Here is a 26273-nt window from a genome sequence, read left to right as displayed (position 1 = left end):
TCCTGCAGCAATGAGGTTCAGTGTAAATCCACTGAACAAATACGTTTAAATAAACTTGGCTTTGAAGAGCACGTGATGACTTACAAAGGGCTACTCCACCCAATCGCTAATGTTCTATAGTTGCAGAGGGCACCTATCCTTGTGTTTCCAGTCCTAAGAGTCCCTTTTTGGTTTCAGTGAAGTTTAGAGGACCCATCATTCCACTGATCAATAAACGCCATATCTACTTTACCTTGCTATGTGCTTAGAATTAGACTAGTTAGTGTGGGGAGTTCAAAAGCAAGGCCTTGTCTCTGAAAGATTTGCATTCTAGGACTCACATAAGCAAAACAGTGACAGAAAAGTACTTGGAAAATCACTTGAGTTTAAAAAAAAAAAAGTAGGAGCAGTGGTTTGAAAATTTCAAGTCCTATTACATCAGTGGGTTGCAATCAGTTTGGTGAATCATGACTAACATTTTTAAATCAAATGGAATGGAAATGTGATGAGATAGGACAAGATAGGCTAGCATAGCATTACATTGCATAGAATAGAAAATAGGCCTGTGCATCAGAGGTAGCAAGAGTAAGTATTGTATAAATGTTTTGAGTCATGGTATGCTATGCTTCTTACCATAGGTCATGGCCAAAACTACTGTGTTAGAACTTGGAAGTCAGTAGGGAATGGGCAATAAGAGAAATAGCCAAAATGCCTTATATAAGAAATTTGATCCCAAAAAGAGTAAAGAAGAAAGGGGCAAAAAAAATTAAAATAGCAAGTAATCTATAATCAAAGGTTAGCAAAACTCCCCTAGTGATGGATCACCAAAGTCATTTTAAGAATTGTAAAATATCTAATGTTTAATTAAAGGCTGTTTTGCAGAGACAAGAAAGACTGCTAAAGTCTACTAACAAAAACTCTGCCCTTCCTTGACCAAAACACACAGCATAACCTCATTCTGCAAAGAATGTAATTTGTCTGTTTAAGCAACACTACCATTGATTCAAGCTAATTATGTGTGGAATGAAAACAGCAAGACAGCTTAGAAGATGGTCCAACCACTGTGTGAAGGAAGAGGACCTCACAGCCAGTAGAGAGCAAAACATAGTAACATAGTAAGCCTCTAGGAATTTGCAAAAGTCTTAGCAAGGACTTCATACAGTCAGAGGGGCAGATGCGGATTTAAGCCAATCTTCTCTAGGTCTCAAGGGACTGGAGACCCCAGCCAACATCACAGTCTTCTGTAAATGTTCACACTGCCTTATGGTGAGGAGTGTCACAATTAGGTTACAAAGACAGACTGACATGTCACCCAGTCCAGCCAGTTATACCACTATCTTCTCTCTCAGGAGCTAGAAACAAATGCAGAGAGGGAGATGATGCTGTTTCCTGCAGCTACTATCTCCCCATCAGTGATAGCCCTGAGATGGTACAAAATATGTCTGATAGGATATACCCTCTGAATACTAAGTGCCTATTCTCGGTTCCCTGTTCTGAGCCTTCTTCTCCCCTGACCTAATAGCCACAAATCACTCCCAAGCTTTTCTGAGGACTTGGCTTTCATTTCCCCCACCAGCTGGTCACCCTCATCCAAAAACACCCCACTTCATTCCTGGTTCCTCTGCAGCATGATAGCACTCCAGTTATAAGTGGCTGCATACAGGAGCCAGGAGCCTCAGCCACCCTTTCTTTGGATGCTATATCTGTATTAAGGCAGTCTGAGGTCCCAGGAAAATAATCATGGCTGTTGATAGTCAATGAGTTTGTCTAATTAAGCTCATAGGAATTGAGAGGATTGTGTGCATCCTGTCCAGCTGCCCCATGGCTTTCAAAGCACAAGCTCTTCTAGCTAATTCAATATAAAGAGTCTGTGTTTCCTCTACAGAGCCTAACAACAGAAAATGTGATTTCCTGCCGCTTATTCATAATAGAGTTCCACCACATCAAAACAACTCAATGTTCCTGTGGTTGTAATAGTGTTTTTGCTATTTTCGCCCAATAAGTAGTCTCATGGAACTTTCACCCTGGTCCAGATTTTTGAAATCGTGATATTGATTGATACTCAGCTTGGTGTACCAGAAAGAGAACAGAGAGTAAATGAGGCTGCCTAGGCTTAGAGCTGGGCTCCATCACGAATCAGCTCTGTGACTTTTGCAAGTGTCTTCACCTTGACCTTGACTTACAGTGTCTCAGTTTCCCCATCTATAAAGGAAGGGTAATAAAAGTACCCATTGACTGTTGGGAGGTTTGAGCCTGGTCATTCATATGAAATGATTGACACAGGGCCTGGCAGCTGTCAAGTGTCCAATAAGCAGAGTGATCATTTACTCTCTTGTCCTAATTGGGGTAATTTCAAAAGCGATAAAAAACACTACTAAAAATTATATAGAGACACAAAGTAAACTGGGATGCATGACCTGTCAATGTGTGTCAGCCTTGATGATGAGGAGGAGGAGGAAGATATGATGACAATGATAATGATGATGACGATGATGATGATGATGACAATAATGATTACAATGACATTCTACTTAGCTGAGTCCTCATTTCCCATTCTACAAAAGAAAGATAATACCGCTAACATTATAGAATGACTGAAAGGATTAGAAGCAATCCAATCTACATAAATTGCCTAACATAGAGCAGTTATTCAATAAACATTGGGTTTTCTTAGGTTATTTTTGTGGCTTCCAGCCCAAAGTTCATTTCCTTGATGGTGTGCCCCTTCTGACATCATAAATAGGGGGGAAATCCTGCTTCCCATGGCTTTACATCCAAGTAAAACCAATTAATAACTGAAGAGGAAGGAACGGCCATGGAGGGAGAGGCAATCTGAGCCCTTTCTTGGCTACAGCTGATGAATATAAACGATTTGAAAATTAAAAAGCCATTAGGCTATTAAAAATAGCTTTTAAGAACAATCCCTCAATAAATTATTTTCATGCTTAAAAACCCAACTGGAAAGAATATAAATGGTAATACAGGCCATCTGAAAAGTCAATAACCAGATATAATGGTCAATTTCTTTGATATTATTATCTAATTAAGCAATTTAGCATTCGTTGAAATTGCATTTAACTGAGTCAGTATCGTCTAAAAGCAATGTAGAACCAATTTCTTTAGCCCTAAAGAGAAAAAAAATAAAACTTTAATACAAGGAAGAACAGATTCTAATTGATGTTTTCAACCCGACTGGCTGGATTTCCAAAATGCAATTCAACAGCTAAAAAAGGGAAACCATTGAATGAGCCACTGCTTAGAGCTGAGATGCATGGACCCCATCCTTCAGAGGGTGGTAGCCCTCTACACATTTGTGTACCTGGGAGATGGGAAATGCTCCATCTTCACAGCCTCTTGCCCACAGAAGCAAGAAGTTCTAAGTGGTTCTCTCTCAGTTCAGTGATTCTCAAGCTTTTTGGAAGCTTTGTAAATTTCATTGCCCAAACTACTCCCCAGACCAATCAATTCAGAATTACTGGTTCTGGGACACTAGCTTCCACATTTTTTAAAGTCCCCCAAGAGATTTCTCTGTGCACCCAAAGTTGAGAGCCGCTGTTAGGGATGATCCCTGAGACATCTATAAGCTCCAGTCAGGTAGTCAAAAAATTCCTTAAGAACATTAAGAACACAACCCTTCTAGTTTTCAGCCTCAATGCTCTGAAAAACAAAATCAGTTGGTAGGTTGTCTTTACATTTGCACTGACACCCCAAACGGCCCTGGAGGACTACATCCAGCAAGAAAACTGTAGCATGAAAGGTGAACAGTCCTTGTGCTGAGAGCAAAATTCACTTTGTTGTGTGTGCTCCTGACAGCTGCTGCCCCCAAGTACTCACCTCCCTAGAAACTGCAACCTTCCCCGGAACCAGTGACATAACTAGCAATGGGTGAAATGCATTGCTTATTTAGTGGCTGAGGCAGTAGAATCACTTGAGGCCAGGAGTTCAAAACCAGCCTGGGCAACCTAGAAAGATCCCGTCTCTACAAAAACTTAAAAAATTAGCTGGACTTGGTCACGTGCCTGTAGTCCCAGCTACTCAAGATGCTGAGGCGGGAGGGTCACTTGAGCCCAGGAGCTGGAGACTGCAGTGAGCCGTGATGGCACCACTGCACTCCAGCCTAGGTAACAAGACCCTGTCTGAAAATAATAATAATGACTATTATTATTATTATTATTATTATTATTTTGCTGTGTGGAATGCAGCTTCCAAAGTAGCCCAAGACAATTCTCCCTTCCTGATGTTCATACCTCTGTGTAGTCTTCTCTGACACTGATTCAGGCTGATCTATGTGACCAATAGCATAAGGCAGACCTGATGGTATTTCACTACCAAGGCCAGGTCCTAAAAGATAGGGTAGCTTCTTCTGCCTTTCTCTCTCTTGAATCAGTTGCTCTGGAAGAAGCCAACTGCATGTCACGAAGAGACTCAAGCAGCCCTATGCAGAGGTGCATGTGGCTAGGAACCAATACCTCAATCCAACACACAGCCAGAGGGTCAGTCTCCTGCTAATAGTCACGTGAGTCTGTTTAAACATGGATCCTCCATCCCAGTTAAGCCTTCAGACGATCATAGCTCCAGTCTATACCTTGACTGCGTCTGTTTAAACATGGATCCTCCATCCCAGTTAAGCCTTCAGACGATCATAGCCCCAGTCTATACCTTGACTGCAACCTCACAGGAGATGCTGAGCCAGATCACTCAGCTAAGCTGCTGCTGAATTTCTGGCCCACAGAAACCAGGAGACAATTAATGTTTGTTGTTTTAAGCCACTAAGTATCAGGGTAATTTGTTACCAGGAAAGACAAAGCTAACACAGCATATAAACTTGAAGTCCAGGCTGGGCACAGTGGTTCATGCCTGTAATCCCAGCACTTTGGGAGGCCAAGGTGGGAGGATCCCTTGAGTCCAGGAGTTCAAATCCAGCTTGGGCAACATAGCAAGACTCTGTCGCTACAGAAAATTTAAAAATTAGCTGAGCATGGTCGTATGCATCTGTAGTCCCAACCACTTGAGAAGCCGAAGTGAGAGAATGACTTGAACCCAGGAGGTGGAGATTGCAGTGAGCCAAGATCACACCACTGAACTCCAGCCTGGGAGATAAAGCAAGACTCTGTCCCCCCACCAAAAAAAAAAGGTGTACTTCAATAATCTTCTGACTCATCTCCCTGCTTCTGCTCTTATATCCCTCCCACCCATTGTCCACACAGCAGTCAGAAGGAATTTTCTAGAATCAACATTATGTCAGAAGTTCCCAAACTTTCTCAGTTCATGTCATTCTTAGTAACTTAGCTTTTTTTTTTTTTTTTTTTTTTTTGATACGGAGTCTCACTCTGTCACCCAGGCTGGAGTGCAGTGGTGGGATATCAGCTCACTGCAACCTCTACCTCCCAGGTTCAAGTGATTCTCCTGCTTCAGCCGCCTAAGTAGCTGGGACTACAGGCGCACTCACCACACCCAGCTAATTTTTGTATTATTAGTAGAGACAGGGTTTCACCATGTTAGCCAGGCTGGTCTTGAACTCCTGACCTCGTGATCCACCCGCCTGGGCCTCCCAAAGTGCTGGGATTACAGGCGTGAGCCACCGCACCCAGCCTGCAATTTTTTAACAGCATCCGAAAGGAGTACCAACAGTCCTTTTTGCGTAGGTCCACACAGTTTAATATGTATTTTTGTCTTAACGATTTAGTAGCCATTTGAAAAAATAATACACATACGTTGGAAGAAAAAAATATTGTTGTATTATTCTTTTTTTTTTTTTTTTTTTTTTTTTTTTGAGACGGAGTCTCGCTCTGTCGCCCAGGCTGGAGTGCAGTGGCGCGATCTCGGCTCACTGCAAGCTCCGCCTCCCGGGTTCACGCCATTCTCCTGCCTCAGCCTCCCGAGTAGCTGGGACTACAGGCGCCCGCTACCACGCCCGGCTAATTTTTTGTATTTTTAGTAGAGACGGGGTTTCACCGTGTTAGCCAGGATGGTCTCGATCTCCTGACCTCGTGATCCGCCCGCCTCGGCCTCCCAAAGTGCTGGGATTACAGGCGTGAGCCACCGCGCCCGGCCGTATTATTCTTAAGTAACACAATTGCTTGCCAGTGAGATGTGTGCCCTGTTGGACGCTCAAACCTTGGAATCAGATTGGACCCTGCCACCCTCCATGTCCTGTTTCACATTGATTTTTGCTTTTTAGCACAGCAACTACCAACCCTAATAACAGGGTTACATATGCTTCTTTGGGTCTAATCACACTACTCAAAGTTTTATAGTGAATAATATTTACATAATCATACAATTGTAAATGCTGTCTGTTAGTTCTAAGTCTTTTTCCACCAACCAATAGTCAAAGCCTAGAAGACCTATTTTTGTGGTTTAAGAAGAGAACGTAAGTATTATAAATCCACAAATACAAAAGAGATGGGAGAGGAGGCAGTAATATTAATCATCAAAATTTATGGATCAAAAGTTAGTTGTAGAGTCTTTCATTCAGGTTTATGGTTGTAACTGAGAGAAGAGCTAAAAAGTGAAATTCAGTTGAGTCTACACTGTGAGCCTAAGGATGGAGGTGAGAAAGACTTTCATTTTTCATTTCTGAGCACTCTTCCTTTTATATCCTCTGGAACCACTTTTTTTAAACCGTATTACTTTTACAATAAAAAATAAAATCATATTAAGCTGGTGGTTGGTGCAAAAGTAATTGTGGTTTTTGTCATTAGGTTTTGTTTTTGTTTTTGTTTTTTTGAGATGGAGTCTCACTCTGTCACCTGGGCTGGAGTGCAATGGCACAATCTCAGCTCACTGCAACCTCTACCTCCCAGGTTCAAGCGATTCTCCCGCCTCAGCCTCCCGAGTAGCTGGGACTACCAGCACACGCCAATGCGTCTGGCTAATTTTTGTATTTTTAATAGAGACTGGGTTTCACCATGTTGGCCAGGCTGGGCTTGAACTCCTGACCTCAGGTGATCCACCCGCCTTGGCCTCCCAAAGTGCTGGGATTACAGGCGTGAGCCACTGCGCCTGGCCTTGTCATTACTTTTTAATGGCAGAAACCACAATTACTTTTGTACCAACCTAATATCTTTATTTCCAGGTGGTGTATTAACACCTTCTTTTCCAGAAGCCTCCCATCCACCATCTTTCTCCTGACAAACTGGTTTAGAGTGACTTTTCGCATATATGCCAGGTTATGTGTTCAACTGCCAGGTCCTGCTGAAGTTCCATATCCCAACGCTTATCCACCTCTGGCGCCATTTCTCAAATGGTTCCTTCGTACGAGACTCTGCCAACATGATATCCTCATCCAACTCATCTTTCCAACCCGTTACCTTTCAGAAGACAAACAGTATGTCCTAAGTCTTATTTATATGTGCATCCCCCTCTCTGTGCCCGGGTTAGGACCACACAGAGAAGATGCTCTATAAATACTTGCTTTCTGATTCCAAGGCCCTTAGGCTACCAAAAAAAGAAGTTGAATATTAGCCTCAAAAGAATACAGCATTTACTTATTTGAATTATCTACTGGACTCATTTTTCCTGCAGGGCAGTGCTTGATTTTTACACATTCTCAAGCCATTAGAGACCAACAGATGCTAACAGACAAAAGCCACTCAATACCGGTCTGTGAAATGAATAAATTGATGAACGAGTAAATTCAGCAAATTGGAGGAACAGTCACTTAGAATTGTGTGTGTGTGTGTGTGTGTGTGTGTGTGTGTGTGTGTGTGTAGGTGGGGTCTGACTATGTTGCCCGGGCTGGTCTTCAACTCCTGGACTCAAGTGACCCTCCCACCTTAGTCCCCGAAAGTATTGGAATTCATCTAGAATTAAAATTCTTCACTACTGCAGATATTATCCAGTAGCACTCTTGCCTTCAAATTATATTTTTCATTAACTTTGACATTAAACATTGAAGTGTTTCATCTGCATCTGTCATTTTCAAAAACTATGGTATTTAAAAGAGATCTTTGCTAGAGACCTCTACCGCGCATTTATTGAAGTCCTCATTTGGATCTGGATTTGTCTAAAAAGGGAAAAAGAGTCCTAGATTTGTTTTGTTTTGCTTTTGCTTTTTTTTTTTTTTTAACTTGCTTCAATTAACAACACCAACAATATCAAGAGCAGCCAGGATGGCTCTCTCTGTCTCTGTCTCTGTCTCTGCCTCTCTCTCTCTCTGTCTGTCTGTCTCTCTCTCTCTCTCACACACACACAATGCACATGCACACATACACACACACGCACACGCGCACACACACACACACACACACTGTCCATCACTCAGCCTCTTGAATCCCATTGAAAGCCCTGAGGATCCATCAGGCCTTATGAAAGATTTCCTTTGTGCAACTCATCTTTGAGGTTTCCTCTGAGATGACTCTAAACCCTTGAAATACTTCAGGCTAATAGCTATTACCTGTGTTAAGTACAGCACTAACTACATCTTAAAGGCCTTTGATGTTCCAAGAAGGAGTTTTACACATCGCCTTTGGAGCTAGGATAACCCCCAATTACTGGCAGACGCTATGAGAATATGACAATGAAAATATACTAGCAGCTTCTACTGTATTCGCTCAAATATATTTCCTCTGCCAGGCCCAGAGCTTGCGACAACATCCCACACTGAATCTGTCTGATATCGCTTTTTCATAACCTCAGCAAAAAGGCTGATAGGCTGGTGTGATGGTTAATGCTGAGTGTCAACTTGATTGGATTAAAGGATGCAAGGTATGGTTCCTGGGTGTGTCAGTGAGGGTGTTGCCAGAGGAGATTAACATTTGAGCCGGTGGACTGGGAGAGGCAGACCTACCCTCAATCTGCGTGGGCACCATCTAATCAGCTGCCAGTGTAGCTAGGATACAAGCAGGCAGAGGAACGTGGAAGGACTAGACTTTGCTGAGTCCTTCAGCCTTCATCTTTCTCCCATGCTGGATGCTTCCTGCCTTCAAACATCAGACTCCAAGTTCTTCCTCTTTTGGACTCTTGGACTTACACCAGTGGTTTGCCAGGGTCTCTCGGGCCTTTGGCCACGGACTGAAGGCTGCACGGTCGGCTCCCCTGCTTGTGAGGTTTTGGGACTTGACTTGGAATCGCTTCCTTGCTCCTCAACTTCCAGATGGCCTATTGTGGGACTTCTCCTTGGGAACATGTGAGGCAATACTCCTTAATAAACTCCCCTTCATATATACATCTATCCATCCCTCTAGAGAACCCTGGCTAGTACAGGTGGTCACTGGTTCTCGCCATTTATCAAATATTTATTCTGGGTCCAGAGCTGTACTGAACATATAAGGAACTTAAGACAGTGCCCACACACAGCAAATGTCACCCCTAAACCAGAGATGACCCCATTGAAGAGTGTGTGGATGGAATACTGGAATACAGGATGCCTGTCAACTGGCCACTGGCTCTGTGGTGGCTCTGTCCACCTGCTTGTGTTTGACACTGGAAGAATCAGGTGTCGGTTCCCAGCATCTGTTCATGATCTGGACTGAAGGGCAGGGTTGAGGATGTGGAGGAGGGAAGGTATCCTCCCTCACTGGCAAATAAATGGGTATGGATATGAAAGAAAGATAAATCAGGTTCAGCTCTTCTCCACTGCAGTTTCAAGCAATGAAGTCCAACTCATATAAAGTCCCTGTGCAATGAGGAATCAGACATGCAGGGAAGTCACCACTCTAGTTTACTTATTCCCAGGGCCCCTCCTCTGCAGACTCTCAGGGTGCCTCCAGTGGCCACGTGGACCAGCAGAGTTGACCCTCCGTGCTCCAGAGCCCTCCTGCTTTCCCTCCCTTCCCTCCTCTCCCCCAACACTTTCCATTTTTTTTTCTTCCATGGATGTCATCATTTTTGTTCTGCTTGATAAAGAGAGGAGAGCATTGGAGGCCTGGGAGAGGAAAGAGGAAGGAAGAGAAGAACCTCGGTGTTCTCCTCTGGTTGAACCTTCAGATTCAATACCTTTGGGAAAAAAATACTCAAAATCTGATAAACTGTCTTGTAAAAGTTTATCTTTTTGTCAGAGTCCTCCAAAAAAAAACCCACAATTAATAGAAGATATAGATAGATAATAGATAAGATAGATGATTAGATAGATAGATAGATAGAAGACAGATGATAGATACATAGATAGATAATAGATAGAAGATAGATAGATAGATAGATAGATAGATAGATAGATAGATAGAGAATTAGGGTAACCAAGGCTAAAGGTACAAGCAAAAGAATAGCAGGTACAGCCAGTTCTAGGCAAGATGAGGCAGCACACAGGCCACATCCTCACTCCTGTGATAACAAGACAAGTCTCCACTTCAGCCTCTGATTGACTGCGGTATGGGTAGTGAAAGTACCCATATGTCCCTATAAATAGTTTTTAGGTTTTCATCTAGCTCAAGTGGGTTCCTACTGGCTGCAACCAAAGAGATCTAAAAAATGCAATGGCCAATACATATACATATATATGCAATGGCTATTGTGGCTCAGTGCGGTAGATGTGTGTTACCTCCAAGACATGGTGAACAGAATACAGGTGCCAAGGATGTACAGAGGACACGGGATCCCTCAACCTGATAGCAGAGGGAGGCTTTTCATAGACATTGGCTTTGCAAGGTACCCAGGAATTGTCCAGCAGAGGAAGTAGTCCAGGAAGCAGGAACCATATTTTAGATTCTGTGTTTCTGCAAGATTAACACCAAGCTTACTGGCACCATTCTTGGGCCAAAAAACAGCCAACTTGGAAACAACACCTCTGCCCAGTTGCCATGTTAAATGGAGCCAGGCGTTTAGAGATTGAGCTGTCCTGGATCCTCCTGTTTCCAAAAGGAAGCCTCAAATTCTCTGCCAATGGAAACCACATCTATTGATTCCCAAAGCAAATCAATTCCCCTGACTGTGTATTGCCATTCCGACACAGACACCGAGAAATACTACCTCCTAATTACAAGAGCAACATTCGAGCTGCACAAATATTTGCCTTGTTTCTTCACACTTCACCAATTAAGCTAAAGTATAGAGTAAAATTGCATTACAGCAGATTGAACAAACAAAATGCTATGGGTAGCAGGCACCTCAAGGGATGCATGGAAATAGGAGATAGGTCTCATGGCTTGACAATAGGTCTTTCCCTTGCAGCCCAGGATAGGTTAATGCAGGATATGTCTTTAAAATTAATGTATACATTTAAGTCATGTATATATTTTAAGGCAACGTATATCAGTGTCTGTGTTGCAGGCATATACACCTGCATGCAACACCAATTAACGTACCTTTGTTTGTTTCTTTGTTTGTTTTCAGACAACGTCTCACTCTGTCACCCAGGGTGGAGTTCAGTGATGCCATCTCTGCTCACTGCAACCTCCGCCTGCCAGGTTCAAGCAATTCTCCTGCCTCAGCCTCCCAAGTAGCTGGGACTACAGGTGCCCGCCACCACACCCAGCTGATTTTTTTGGTTTTTTTAGTAGATACAGGATTTCACCATATTGGCCATGCTGGTCTTGAACTCCTGACCTTAAGTGATCCGCCAGCCTCAGCCTCCCAAAGTACTCGGATTACAGGTGTGAGCCACCATGCCTGGCCAACTGGCTGTTGATTTGATACAGGTGTCCCATAAATAAGCATCCTTCTCTTAGCCTGGGTCCAGAATCCTTTAATCCATTGTGTTCTGCTCTCAATCTATTTCTCTTCAGCATTTCCTCTGCTTCTTATTCATTCATCTCTGTTTTTCTTTGTTTTCTCTTGCTCCGTCTTAGTTGGGGGGTCTTGTGGGAGAGAAGCCTCCTGCAAAAACAAGAAAGAAAAGAAAACAATAAAAGCATTTTCCATGTGCTGGTGACACTGGGGGAAGAAAAGGTTTTTAAAAAATTGTCACATGGTTTAATTTTATTCTAGGGTGTCTCTTGCTGCTGACTGTCCTCCTGGCCCCAGGCCAGTGAGTTTTGTGTCCTCACCATGCTGGGAAAGGCATAAGCAGATTAAGAGCCCAGCCCGGGACAGTGCTGCTCAGGCAGTCTAGCGGCTTTCATTAGTGTCAAACTGCAGGAAAATGACCTGGTCTACCCTTGTACATAACCAGGAATTTTGAGAAATTCTAATTAGAAATAAGAGAAGGAGGAATGGGACAGGAAGTGACTGCTCCCTGCACCAGGATGCCTCTGTGGTATCACAGAGCTCCGGTGATGGCCAGGTGGTCCCCAGTGATTCACTGGCATTATTCACTGGCATCTGTGCTAGGCCTAAGAGCTGTAGAGATGAACAAGACACATATCAGGCTTTGGGGATGCTTCAGGCCTGGACACAGCCTTGCAGACTGGGTTCCTGTGAGGTTGCACAATGCAGGCAGAACACATCATACCACACTAGAGTTAGCCTGGAAGACCCTTGGGGGTGAAGCAGGTCAGGAAGGAGAGAAACGATTTCAGGAAAAAGAAGAGCTTGAGAAAGTGAAGAGGCATGAATACAACATGGTGTGCCGGAAGAAAGCAAGAGGATCCAAGATTATCGTCAGACCCAGTGAGACTGAAATAGATTGGCCTCCAGGCCAATGGAGTTGACTTCGTATCCTTACAATACCTTGTCTCCTACATGTGAACGTGTCTTTGACTTTGACTAGGGTTTGTTTTTGTTTTGTTTTGTTTTTTGAAATGGAGTCTCACTCTGTCGCCCAGGCTGGAGTGCAATGGTGCAACCTCGGCTCACTGCAACCTCCGCCTCCTGGGTTCAAGCAATTCTCCTGCCTCAGCCTCCTGAGTAGCTTGGACTACAGGCGTGCGTGACCACACCTGGCTAATTTTTGTATTTTTAGTAGAGATGGGGTCTCACCGTGTTAGCCAGGATGGTCTCGATCTCCTGACCTTGTGATCCGCCCACCTCGGCCTCCTAAAGTGCTGGAATTACAGGCGTGAGCCATGGCGCCAGACTGTTTTTGTTTTTGTTTTTGTTTTGCCCAGGCCTTGCAAGAGCTGGGCATACAGCAATGACTAAGACATGGTCCCTGCCTTCAAGGGTCCCTGTCTAGTAAGAGAGACCCTGTGTTCATGCCAGACCTGACATTGACATTGCTCCAGAGATTCAGAACAGAAAGAGATCCCTGAAGACTGGAATGCTCATTGACTGTGGGATGCAACCCTCCAGGGAAGGAACAGTGAGGGTAAAACAGGCAGAATCAGGAAGGAAGGTGTGAAGCAGTTGGTGATAGGACAAGACCAGCCTCGTATGCCAATCAGTGAGGCCTGGCCTTCAAGAGATTAAAATGGGCAGTATGCGGTGGCTCACGCCTGGAATCCCAACAATTTGGGAGGCTGAGGTGGGTGGATCACTTGAGGTCAGGAGTTTGAGACCAGCCTGGCTAACATGGCAAAACCCCACCTCTGCTACAAATACAAAAATTAGCCGGGCATGGTGGCAGGCACCTGTAATCCCAGCTACTCAGGGAAGCTGAGGCAGGAGAATCACTTGAACCCAGAGGCAAAGGTTGCAGTGAGCCAAGATTGTGCCACTGCACTCCAGCCTGGGCGACAGAACAAGACTCTGTCTCAAAAAATAAATAAATAAATAAATAAATAAATAAATAAATAAATAAATAGGTTAAAATGATACAAAGGCTCTGGCCAAAGCCAAGTGATGTTGGCTCCATCCCTAACCCTTATGCAGGTTTCCGATGCTTCAGGGAACAGGCAAGTCAGCCTAGGAAACCCTCCCACTTGTGCACAGTATGAGATGACAGCAAGAGCCTCCCAGGATTTGGAGAGCTTCGTTAATAAAATTAAGACATGGCAGATGAGATTGGATATGTATAAAATCATCTCAAGAGACAGACCCAGGCAGAAGGCAAGAACAAGATGGCTTATCTGAGGCCCAATCAATGACATTCACAATATCCTAAGAAGAAATGAGTCAAGGAAAGTGATGGCCGGCATGGATATAGGTGACCTTGATCACCGACCTGTCCACTGGGAGGAATTCTCAGAGCCCAGGATGCAATTAACATGATGAGATGGTTTAGGGGATGTTATTTCCAAGAGTAGAGCTGGATGCATCAGGCTGTCATGCTCTGACAGCATCAGCTGTAGAGATGGTCTCGCCAAATCCCTCAAAAGGACATGGTTTTCTGTTTGGATCAGTTAAGACGTTTTTATTTCCCATGACAGAAAACCCAGCCCAAACTGGCTGAAGCAGAAAAAGAGCAATTTGTTGGCTGAAAGACTGAGGTGTGCAGGACAGGACCAGCCTCGGGCAGTCCTGTGTGAGGACACAGGGCTGTTATCAGGAACTGGCCTAGTAGGTGCCACATGCTGTGCTGAGTACTGAGGATTTAGGAGGAATTAAAAGAAGCTCAGTCCCCTCGTTAGCAGAGCTTGATTCTTACTCATCACCTCTTCCAGCAGCTGTGTCCATGGCAGACTTTGTTTTTTTTTTTAATGAGACAGGGTCTTGCTCTGTTGCCCAGGCTGGAATGCAGTGGTGCCATCATAGATCACTACAGCCTTGACTTCCTGGGCTCAAGCCATTCTCCTGCCTCAGCCTCCCAAGTAGCTGGGACTACAAATGCATACCACCATGCCCAGCTACTTTTTAAATTAAGGAGAGGGTCTCACTATGTTGCCCAGGCTGGTCTTGAACTCCTGGCCTTAAGTGATCCCCCCACTTCAGCCTCCCTAGTAGCTTAGATTACAGGCATGCACCACCATGCCTGGCTAAATTTTTTTAAATTTTTTTGTAGAGACAGGGTCTCACTATGTTGCCCGGACTGATCTCAAACACCTGGCCTCAAGCAATCCTCTTGCCCAGGCTCCCAAGTAGCTGGGACTACTGGCATACACCACCATGCCCAGCTATTTTTCAGACACAAGGTTTTGCCATGTAGCCCAGGCTAATCTTGAACTCCTGGCCTCAAGCAATCCTCCCACCTCAGCCTCCCAAAGTGCTGGGATTACAGGCATGAGTCACCATGCCTGGCCCATGGCAGACATTGCCCATTGATCCCTGCACTCTATGCTGAGCTCAGCCTGGGTCTTTGGGTCTGTTTTCACATCGTGCCTCAGAAAAGCACTATCAATTGGCTAAAATTGGTTCATGAGATAAAACTACCTGTCATCCTTCCCCTAGAGCCTAGCAGCCTTAAGTAGAGCCAAGACTTACAGGGTGCTTGTATTAGTCCATTTTCACACTGCTGATAAAGGCATACCTGAGACTGGGAAATTTAAAAAAAGAAAGAGGTTTAATGGACTTACAGTTCCACATGGCCAGGGAGGCCTCAGAATCATGGTGGAAGGTGAAAGGCATGTTTCACGTGGCAGCAGAGAAGAGAAGAGAGCTTGTGCAGGGAAACTCCCCTTTTTACAACCATCAGATCTTGTGAGACTTATTCACTATCATGAGAACAGCATGGGAAAGACCCGCCCCCATGAGTCAATCACCTCCCACCAGGCTCCTCCCATGACATGTGGGAATTATGGGAGCTACAATTCAAGATGAGATTTGGGTGGGGACACAGCCAAACCATAGCAGTGCTCACTGTGTGTTCCTGGGGTGTTAGCTATGCTAACTCATTTAATCCTCAAAATGGCCCTGTGAAGTGGGAACTCTGTCACTAACCCCATTTTACAGATAAGAAAACAAAGGCACAGAGAGATTAAGTGCCTGTCCAAGGTTACAACTAGCAGATTGGGTTTTTGGTTTTGCTTTGTTTTTCAACATCTATTTTAGATTTGGGGATACACGTGCATATGCAGGTTTGTAATGTGGGTATATTGTGTGATACTGAGGTTTGGGACTGTGACCCTAAATCAGGGCCTACATCACTTGGGGACCTCCCTGAGGGCCACTAATGCTAGTACCAGAAAAGCCTCAAAACTTGGACAGCCTCATGGGATCTGTGATGGACCAGGGCCTCCACATGGTACACAAATGAGAAAGGAAATCAAAAAGAAATCACACCTCAAAGAAAAAAAATGATCCCATCACCCAGGTAGTGAGCATAGTACCCAATAGGCAGTTTTTCACTCATTGCCCCTATCCCTTTCTATCCCCTCTTATAGTCCACAGCATCTATTATTCCCAACTTTGTGTCCGTGCATGCCCAATGTTTAGCTCCCACTTATAAGTGAGAACATGCAGTATTTGGTTTTCTGTTCCTGCATTAATTGGCTTAGGATAATGCCCTCCAGCTACATCCATACTACTGCAAAGGACATGATTTCTTTCTTTTTCATGGCTGCACAGTATTCTGTGGTGTGCATACACCACATTGTCTTTGTCCAATCCATCACTGATGGAAACCTGGGTTGATTCCATGTCTTTGCTCTTGTGAATAGTGCTGTGACAAACATACGCATACATGTCAATGAAACTTGGCCTTACCAGGTATATATTCTAAGGGAAATAAATTGTTCTGTTTTTATAGAACAATTTATTATCCTTTGAAATATATACCCAGTAATGGAATTGCCGGGTTGAATGGTGTCTAACTCTTCCATTGAGAAATCTCCAAACTGCTCTCCACAATGGCTGGGCTAATTTACATTCCCACCAACAGTGTATATATGTCCCCTTTTCTCCCAGCCTTGCCAATATCTGCTATTTTTTTACTTGTTAACAATAGCCATTCTGACTGGTATGAGATGGTATCTCATTGTGGTTTTGATTTGCATTTCTCTGATGATTAGTGATGCTGGGCATTTTTCCATATATTTGTCGGTTGCTTGTGTGCCTTCTTTCGAGAAGTGTCTGTTCATGTCCTTTGCCCACTTTTTAATGGGGTTGTTTATTTTTTGCTTGTTGATTTGTTCAAGTTCCTTATAGATTCTGGACATTAGTTCTTTGTCAGATGCAGAGTTTGTGAATATTCTTTCCCATTCTGTAGGTTGTCTGCTTACTCCCTTAATAGTTTCTCTTGCTGTGCAGAAGCTCTTCAGTTTAATTAAGTCCCACTTGTCAATTATTGTTTTTGTTGCAATTCTAGCAGATTGTTGAAGCTGGATTTGAACACAGGCTTCCGGACTACCCTGAGGGATGCTGCCTGGGTTGCCAGCCCAGTCCCCTATCGAATCTCCATCCTGTCTTCAAACCACCACAGAAATATGAAACCCAATGACAGGATTTTAGAGAAAATTACAGCATTTTCTAAAGTGCTTTAGCTTTTTATCCAAACTCAAAGAGAGGAGCTAAAATGAATTAAATTATAATTGGACAATATGGGTTTTTTGACTTGTAATTGTCGTAATTAATTTACCATCAATATAATGCAAGGAGTTAAAAATAATGGATTGGAAATGGTTGGAAACCCATTGAAAATGTAATATGTACAAGAGAAATACTCATCTTACATATAAAGTACTTAACCAAATATGACATCCTCTAATAAATCTCTCCCTTATTCATTATGGGCTGCCTATGTTACAGTTCACAGTCGAGCTTATCAGTCGCACATAAGAGCTGGTGCAATTGCCTTTTATATGTGTGTGTGTATATATATATATATTTTTTTTTTTTTTTTTGAGATAGAGTTTCACTCTTGTTATCTGGGCTGGAGTTCAATGGTGCAATCTCGGCTCACTGCAACCTCCACCTCCCGGGTTCAAGCAATTCTCCCGCCTCAGCCTCCAGAGTAGTTGGGATTACAGGCACCCGCCACCATGCCCAGCTAATTTTTTTTTTTTTTTTTTTTTTTTTTTTTTTTTTTTTTAGTAGAGACAGGGCGATCCGCCTGCCTTGGCCTCTCAAAATCCTGGAATTACAGGCATGAGCCACCACGCACAGTCACAATTGCTCTTTAAGTCTCTCTCAAACCCCCTTTTGGCATCAGAATAAACTTCACGACAGTTCACTCTTTTAAAGCCTCCGCTTTGGGGGCTTGGGTACTCATTCTTGCAAGAGTCTCTGTGCAGGGCCCAGAGCCAGAGGCAGCATCGAAGATCCTGGAAACATCAGCTCTGGTAGCAGAGTAGAGAATCAGCAAGAAGAAAAGAATTGTTCTGACATCAGGCAGAGCTGGGTTCAAATCTCAGCTTGGCCACTCTGAGCCAAGTGATTTCTAACCTCTCTAAATAATAGTTTCTTGATTTTTAAATCGTGGATAAGCATATCACCTTCTCAAAGGGTAGCTGTGAGAACTTAGAGCAAATTATAGATAATGCATTGGCATGGTGCTTGGCATATAAGAAGCACTGCTATTCATTTTAAATGTTTTCTTAATATTATAATCTACATAAGTATACACTAGAACCAAATGCAAAATCTTTGTGCATTTGTAGAAAACATGCTACCTTCCTTCTCTCCCCGAAGGCCACTTTTCAAGTACCCACACATAGATTGGGCTAGTGGCCAGGTAGGGTGGCTGACACCTGTAATCCTAGCTCTTTGAGAGGCCAAAGTAGAAGGATTGCTCAAGGCCAGGAGTTCAGGACCAGCCTGGGCAACATAGCAAGATCCCCATGTCTATAAAAAAAAATTGAATTAGCCAGATGTGGTGGCAAGTGCCTATAGTCCCAGCTACTCAGGAGGCTGAGATGGGAGATCTCTTGAGCCCAGGAGGTCAAGGCTGCAGTGAGCTATGACCGCACCACTGCACTCCAGCCTAGGTGACAGAGCAAGACCCTGTCTCTAAAAAATGAAAAATAAAAATAAACTGGACTAGTCATAGGGAGCTCACAGGACCACTGACAGGATTACAATTATCACTGAATATTCATGATGCCCTTCCAGGTGCCAGGAGTTGTGCTGGGGACCCACACAAAGCAATGCATAAAACAAGGTTCTTGCCTTCAAAGAGCTCATAGTTTAGCATGGGACAGAAAACTAACAGGCTTCAAGAACTGCAGGGAGACGAATGTGTGTAGTAGTGTCTGCTGGAAAATCGGAGCTGCTTCAGGTAAAAGCCCTATGCCCCAACAATCATGCCCTGCGCCCGACCTTCTAGCCCAGCGCGACCACCAGAGAAAGCTGGATTGATGGCTTAGGTGCTGGGATGAGCAAGCCACAGCTTCAGAGAAGCCACAGAGCAGGCTGGTTTGGGAACTGGAGAACATCCGGAACCCTCAGGGTCTGGATGGACCCAGACCCCAGGCAAATTGAAATCAACATTTGGTGGGGAGAGGAAAGTTGGAGCTGAAAGGGAAAGCCATTCCTGAATTCCAGGCCCTCCAGAAACAAGGCTGATGGCAGCCAAACTAGCTTCAGGCCCCACCTGCTGGTGCAGCTCAAATATCACCAAAATGAAAGCCACAGCAAGATGCACTTTCTGCTGCCAATGCCCAAAATAAATCAACGTCCCCCAGGTGGGAATTGCAGAAGGGAAAGCCTAGTTTTGTGCTAGCAAGGAAGAAAGGAGAAGGGGAGGAAGGAAGGAAGAAAGGAAGGAACGAAGGAGGCAGGGAGGGAGGGAAGAAGGGAGGAACGGAGGGAGGGAGGGAGGGAGAAAGAACAACGGGAGGAAAGAAGAAAGGAAAAGGGGAGAAAGGAAGAAAGGAAGGGAGGAAGGAAGGAAGGGAAAAAGGAAGAGAGGGAGGAAGGGGGAGGGAGGGAGGAAAGAAGGAAGGAAGGAAAGAAGGAAGGAAGGAAGAAAGGGAGGGAGGAAGGAGGGAAAAAGGAAGGGAGATAGGGAGGGAGGAAGGGAGGGAGGGAAAAAAGGAGGAAGGAAGAAAAGGAGAGTGGGAGAGAGGGAGGGAGGGAGGGAAAGGAAAGAAAAATTCAGGGCTGTCTCCAGAACCCATGAGGACAACACGCCAAGGGAGCTGTGCAGATGAGGCTTCCAGGGCTGCTGGAGGTGGCAGCTGCTGCTTGTTATTTCAGTTTTGCCACCAGTCTGGGAGATGCTGCTTTGCTCTGAACAAATCCGCATTAAGATGAGAGAGATGTCTAGACACATTTAATCCAGAAAATCCCTCTTTCTGAAAGGAAATCACTCTCTACTTGGTAGAGATATCAAGAGGGAGTTGTAAAGGGATATAAAAAGCATGGATTTCGGCATCAGACAGATCTATGTTCAAAACCCAAGCCTCACACTAGATACCTTTGCTCCTGGGCAAGTCAGAATCTCTCAGAGTCAGATTTTCTGATTACTAATGGAAAGAAATCATGCTGACCTCACATGACTGTTGTCAGGGTTATCATTTCATACAATATTCACTGAGAGCCTTCTAGGTGCTAGGAACTGTGCTGGGATCTACACAAGCTAATGAATAAGGCAAGGTTCTTGGCTGGGAGCGGTGGCTCATGCCTGTAATCCCAACACTTTGGGAGGCTGAGGCAGGTGGATCACGAGGTCAGGAGTTCGAGATCAGACTAACCAACATGGTGAAACCCATCTCTACTAATAATACAAAAATTAGCTTGGCGTGGTGGTGGGCACCTGTAGTCCCAGCTACTCAGGAGGCTGAGGCAAGAGAATCACTTGATCCCAGGAGGCGGAGGTTGCAGTGAGCCGAGATTGTGCCATTGAACTCCAGCCTGGGTAACAGAGTAAGACTCTGTCTCAAAAAAAAAAAAAAAAAAAAATAGGTTCTTGCCATCAGAGAGCTCATAGTCTACTATGGGTGGATAGCTAAGAACCATAGGATCTCGGGGGTAGCTGTGTCTACTTGTACAATGGAGAGCCTAAAACACAGGAGGGAAGAGGAGAGAAGGGAAGAGTCCCTGGAAGAAATGGAATAGAGTGTCTCAAAGGTTGAGTTCGAGCTTTCTGGTAGATAAGATGTCTCTGGCATTCCAGGAAGAGGGGCCTGCCTGAGCCAAAGGCACAAGGATAGAACCAGAAAGTGAAAAGGGAAAAACAGCAAGAAGGGGACAGCAGAGGTGAATGGGGTGGATGGAGGCCCAGCTGAGGAGGGGCTCACTAAGGAGTCTGTGCATCCTTGTGCCAGCGCAATGCTTTAGCTCCAGCCTGGCCTGCTCCAAAAAGGCTTTGAAGAAGCCAAGACTGAACTTCATCCAAAAGTCATTGAAAACTTTAACTTAAAGAAGCAGCATGATTGCTGGGCACAGTGGCTCATGCCTGTAATCCCAGCACTTTGGAAGGCTGAGGCAGTTGGATCACTTGAGGCCAGGAGACTGAGATCAGCCTGGTCAATGTGGTGAAACCCCGCCTCTACTAAAAATATGAAAATTAGCTGGGCATGGTGGCGGGCACCTGTAATCCCAGCTACTCAGGAGGCTGAGGCAGGAGAATCACTTGAACCTGGAAGGCGGAGGTTGCAGTGAGTTCGTGCCACTGCATTCCAGCAGTCCTTATCTGGCGGCAGAATGAGACTGTCTCAAAAGAAAAAAGAAAGAAAAGAAAAGAAAAAGAGAGAAATGGTATGATTAATCCTAAGTGTCTTAGTCCGTTTTGTGCTGATATAAAGGAAGACTGGGTAACATAAAGAAAAGAGGTTTGTTTGCCTCATGGTTCTGCAGGTTGTACAAAAAGCATGATGCCAGCATCTGCTTTGGGTGAGGCCTCAGGGAGCTTCCACTCATGGTGAAAGGCTAAGGGGATCCAGCATCACACAATGAGAAAGTGGGGGGAAAGAAAGGGGTGACCGGGCGCAGTGGCTCATGCCTGTAATCCCAGCACTTTGGGAGGCCAAGGTGGGTGGATCACCTGAGGTCAGGAGTTCAAGACCAGCCTGACCAACATGGTGAAACCCTGTGTCTACTAAAATTACAAAATTAGCCGGGCATGGTGGCAGACATCTATAATCCCAGCTACTCGGGAGGCTGAGGCAGAAGAATCTCTTGAACTTGGAAGGCGGATGTTGCAGTGAGCCAAGATCACGCCACTACACTCCAGCCTCAGTGACAGAGCGAGACTCTGTCTCAAAAAAAAAAAAAAAATAGAGAGGGGTGCCATGCTTTTTTTTTTTTTAAAAAAAGCCAGCTCTCTCATGAACTAATGCAGGGAGAACTCACTCATTACTGCAGAGACAGTGCCAAGCCATCATGAGGTCTCCACCCCTGTGACCCAAACACCTCCCACCAGGCCCCACCTCCAAATTCGGGAATCAAATTTCAACATGCGATCTGGAGGACACTCATATCTAAACTACAACAATAAGATCTGTGAAAATGTCTGACACCAGTAAGTGATCCGTACATCCTGGTTTCCTTCTATGCACTGAGATGGGAAGCATTTCATTATCAGGATGCTTCCATCTTCCAAGTATGTATCTAGTGTTTTATTGCCCCAGTGTCATCTGGGGGGTGGGGGGAACCAGATCGGTTTCATAGAGGAAAAGGAGTGAAGTTGTCTCAAAGGAGACCAAGCAAGCTGCTCTGCAAAGAAACCCTAGTATGCTGTGGCTTTGACAGGAGAGGAGCACATTTCTCTTCTCCATACCCTTTCAGAATGGGCAGACAGGATCTGTGCCAGGGAGTCCAGGAGGGACCTAGGCCTTATCTGTGTCCTTGGGTTTGGAGTTGGTACATGACCACATCTGCGTTTGAGCCACACGACATGGAAACAGGTACATCCACTCACATCCTATTCACCTGGACTCAGTTCTATGACCACGTGGATGTTGAGTTTGAGATGCTACCAAGTTGTCCAAGAGACAGCTAGAAATGCAGAACTTGAGTCTAAGAATGGGCAGGAGCTGGGCACAGTGGCTCATGCCTGTCGTCTCAGCACTTTGGGAGGCTTGAGGCAGGAGGATCACTTCAGGTCAGGAGATCGAGACAGGTCTGGGCAACATAGCAAGACCCTATCTCAATCAGTCAATCAATATGAATAAGTCATAAATAAACCTGGTGACATGCCAAGCACAGGACCTGGGTCTCTAATCAAAATTCCTGTCTTGCTGGGCCCAGTGGCTCACGCCTGTAATCTGCTTGAATTCAGGAGGTTGAGGTTGCAGTGAGCTGTGATCGTGCCATGCCACTCCACTCCAGCCTGGGTGACAGAGTGAACCCCGGCATAAAAATAAAAAAAGTGCAGGGGTCAGAGGTGATTCTCTTGAATGTATTGAGCCTGGAGTCCCTCATCTTACAAAATGTGATATTGGCTGCTGAAGGCCATGGTGTCAAAAAATAATAAGGTGGCCGTAATTTAGCCTTTGGCTGCTTGCTCACTGCAATAATTTGGACAAGTTACTCACCGAACTTCTCTGAGACTATTTTTTCATCTGTAAAAATTGGTTGTGATGATGATGATAGAAATCTAAATGAAATAAAACACAGAAAGTGCCTGGTTCATGGTAGGTCTATTGAATGCTGTCTTTCCTTTCTTGTGAACAATACTAATTGACATGGAATTTCTGAGTGAGACTAAAGTGCATTCAAAAGGTTTAGCGTGGGGGGTGGGGCCACTGGAGTCTTTCTATCCAAGAGAATATCATTAAAGCTGGAAGCTACAGTAGGTCAAAATAATAGGCAGTTGGAAGTCACAGAAGGGCCGGGTGCAGTGGCTCATGCCTGTAATCCCAGTACTTTGGGAGGCTGAGGCAGGAGGATCACTTGAGGCCAGGAGTTTGGGACCAGCATGGGCAACATGGCAAGACTTCATCTCTACAATTTTTGTTTTTACATAGCCAGGCATGGTGGCATGAACCTGTAGTCCCAGCTAGTTGGGAGATTGAGGGGAGGCGGCAGGCAGGAGGATTGCTTAAGTTCAGGGGGTAGAAGCTATAGTTGCAGTGAGCTATGATCCAGCCCCTGCACTCCAGCCTCTGATACAGTGAGACACTGTCACACACACACACACACACACACACAAAAGAGGAAGTCACAGAAGTAAAGAAGACACTTGTCTTTCAGCCAACATCATTAAGGATCAGTAAGTGCTAGACCTGGGCTCAGCTCAGGAGACACATGGCCTGGTTGGCAAACAGGTGGCTTTGGAGGGGACAGTTTGAGATTCAGTTCCAACTCTGCCACCCAATGATTGAGTGACCTTGGGAAAGACATTGCATCATATCACTTTGTTCATTCATAAAATATTACCTTGCTAGGATATTGGACAAGCTGCTGAAAAGGTAAGTGATGTGCCTAAGTTGGAACCAGCACTTAGTAGGTACTCAACGTAGAGTAAAGGTGATTATCATCCTCATGATTATTACCACCATCACGATTATTTCCATCATCATTTGTTTTGTTTTTGAGACAGGGTCTCTCTCTGCCGCCCAGGCTGGAGTGCAGTGGCTTGATCACAGTTCACTGCAGCCTCAAACTCCTGGGCTCAAATGATCCTCCCACCTCAGCATCCCAAGTAGTTGGGACTAAAGGTGTGCACCACCACACCCAGCTAATTTTTTTTTAATTTTCTTTTGTAGAGATGGGGTCTCACTGTGTTGCCCAGCCTGGTTTCAAACACCTGACCTCAAGTGATTCTCCTGTCTTAGCCTCCCAAAGTGCTGGGATTACAAACACAAGACAGTATCATCATTTTGATCATGTAACCTCTGCCCTAAAGAAGCTGGCAGTCTGCAGGGGAAACAGATGTTTGGGGCATAGGGTTAGAAGCATGCCAAGTACTTCAGCCGTCCTGGGAAATTTCAGCAATAAGGGGATCCTCCTCTTGGAATAAAGCTGAGCTCACACCAAAAGCCAGTTAAGCTCTTCTCCTGCACCACACATCGGGAGGGACAGCCCAGCCTGGAGCCAGGGGCTCTCGCACAGGTGGTGGAGCGGAGGAATGTATCCGGCCCCTCCAACCTCACAGCTAGCTGAGTACAAGTCTCCGTACACACAGGAGACGCACAAACACAGGCTGCCTCCCTCCCGAGTTGTGGTACACGACGCCACCCTTCTGCGTGCACAAGCTGTCCTGGTAGCTGATGCCAGCATCTCCGTGGCAATAGAAATGTGTTCGGTTCCTCCTCCCCCTACCCCACTATGCCTGGCAAAAAGTTAACGGCGCTATACTTCTCTTTGAGTCCATATGCCGCCTCAATTTCTGATCAGAGATGTTACAAATTACAGTCTGTCTCTGCAGAAAATGAAAGTAGGCTCATTTCTCTTTCTGTGTCAACACATTAGTTTCAGTTGTTTGAGAGAATGTGCTAGATGGTGTTCTCTTCATTTGAAGATAATTTTCTTTTCTCCGCTCTCCAATGACAGAATTCCTGGTTAAGACGTTTCCCTCCCCTCCCCTTCCTCTTGCCCCCGCCTGATTTAATCTGCCTGGGGCAGCCAGGTTGTTTTGCAATCAAAGTTTGCAATCTAACAATTTGAAAAGAGATTAATTAAGGAAGAAAGGATTTTCTCTCTTTCTTTCTTGTGGGTTCAAAGGCTTCTTTAATAAGAGGAATCAATGGAAATGGAAATAAAAGAGCGGGAACTAGGTCCCTGAAGCCTCCTCCTTTCCCCCCTAGGTCTCTCCTATCCGCCCCCAATGCACAAGGGTATTTGACAGCCTTTTCTTGTACCCCTCCATCTCAGATGCCCTCTGAGAAATCAATCACGTGCCCCTGCGGGGAGGGATGAGATGGACAGGGAGAAGTTTAAATGGGATTTTTATAAATTTCATCAATACTCGCACAAAACAGAAGCGGGACAGCTTTATTGATTTAAACATTAAAATAACATGTGCTTTCTCTGCATTGTCCCAGAGGTGATAATGTTTCTTATTTTTAATCTAGATTGAAATCTCGGAGACTTTCCACAGGCCCCTTGTGGTGATTACCAAAGATTAGTAATAACATGTCTAATTAGTGTAGAAAGACAGAAAAATCGATGGCAGTGTGGGATGTTAGGCTGACTGACGGAGCTCAGAGGAGAGGCTGGGTGCCTCTCCAGAGATGGGAAATGCCCAGTGGGCCCTGCTCAGCACAGGGCCCTGGGAGTCGGCTCACACTTGTCAGATGAGGCTTTCCAAGTTCCCTGATCTTCTTTCTTTGAGCTTTTGATGTCTTTGTTGGAGGAAATGGTAAAAAGAAGAGAGCAGGATTCATTGGCGGGGGAACCAAGTCAATCCAGCAAATGCCCGGATGATCTGTTTTGCTTTTCGGTCCAGTATTTCCCAAGGACCGGCAGGGAACAAATGCTAGGACAGGCACTGGAGGGACAGGAAGGAAAACCCAGCCCCTGGTCTCCAGATACCCTGTCTACTGATCAACAGAGTTGTGTCAGTGGTGGAGCCTTTAGAGCCTCATCTCCAAAGTTAATTCCCAATGATGTGTTTGGTTCCATCTGGGTGGGAAAGGAGGATTCCACGGAGAGCTTCATCCCTTACAAGATGGCCAAGTCTCTGCCCACTGTCCAAGGGCCTTATGGGTGGCCAGTACTAACCCTTTCCCTTCCCTTCACCCACTTTCAGATCCCCCTTCCTTCCTTCTCTTTCTCTCTCTCTCTTCCCCAAGTCCCACAGTGACCTAGTACTGACAACAGAAAACAGCCCTGCAAACTCT

General features: G+C 45.0%; 1 long non-coding RNA gene across 1 annotated transcript in view; it reads right to left on the bottom strand.

The window, feature by feature from the left end:
• LOC129144585 (uncharacterized) overlaps nucleotides 1-26273 on the bottom strand; it is a 163453-nt gene that overhangs the window by 29350 nt on the left and 107830 nt on the right. The window contains exon 2 of the long non-coding RNA XR_008549022.2: nucleotides 11223-11733. This is a non-coding gene — a long non-coding RNA (uncharacterized LOC129144585). The remainder of the gene's footprint in view (nucleotides 1-11222; nucleotides 11734-26273) is intronic.

This window comes from Pan troglodytes, chromosome 6 (assembly GCF_028858775.2).
Source record: "Pan troglodytes isolate AG18354 chromosome 6, NHGRI_mPanTro3-v2.0_pri, whole genome shotgun sequence".
NCBI classification, from domain to species: Eukaryota; Metazoa; Chordata; class Mammalia; order Primates; family Hominidae; genus Pan; species Pan troglodytes.
The sequence above is the reverse complement of the archived record's forward strand: the minus strand, read 5'-3'. Positions and strand labels throughout refer to the sequence as shown.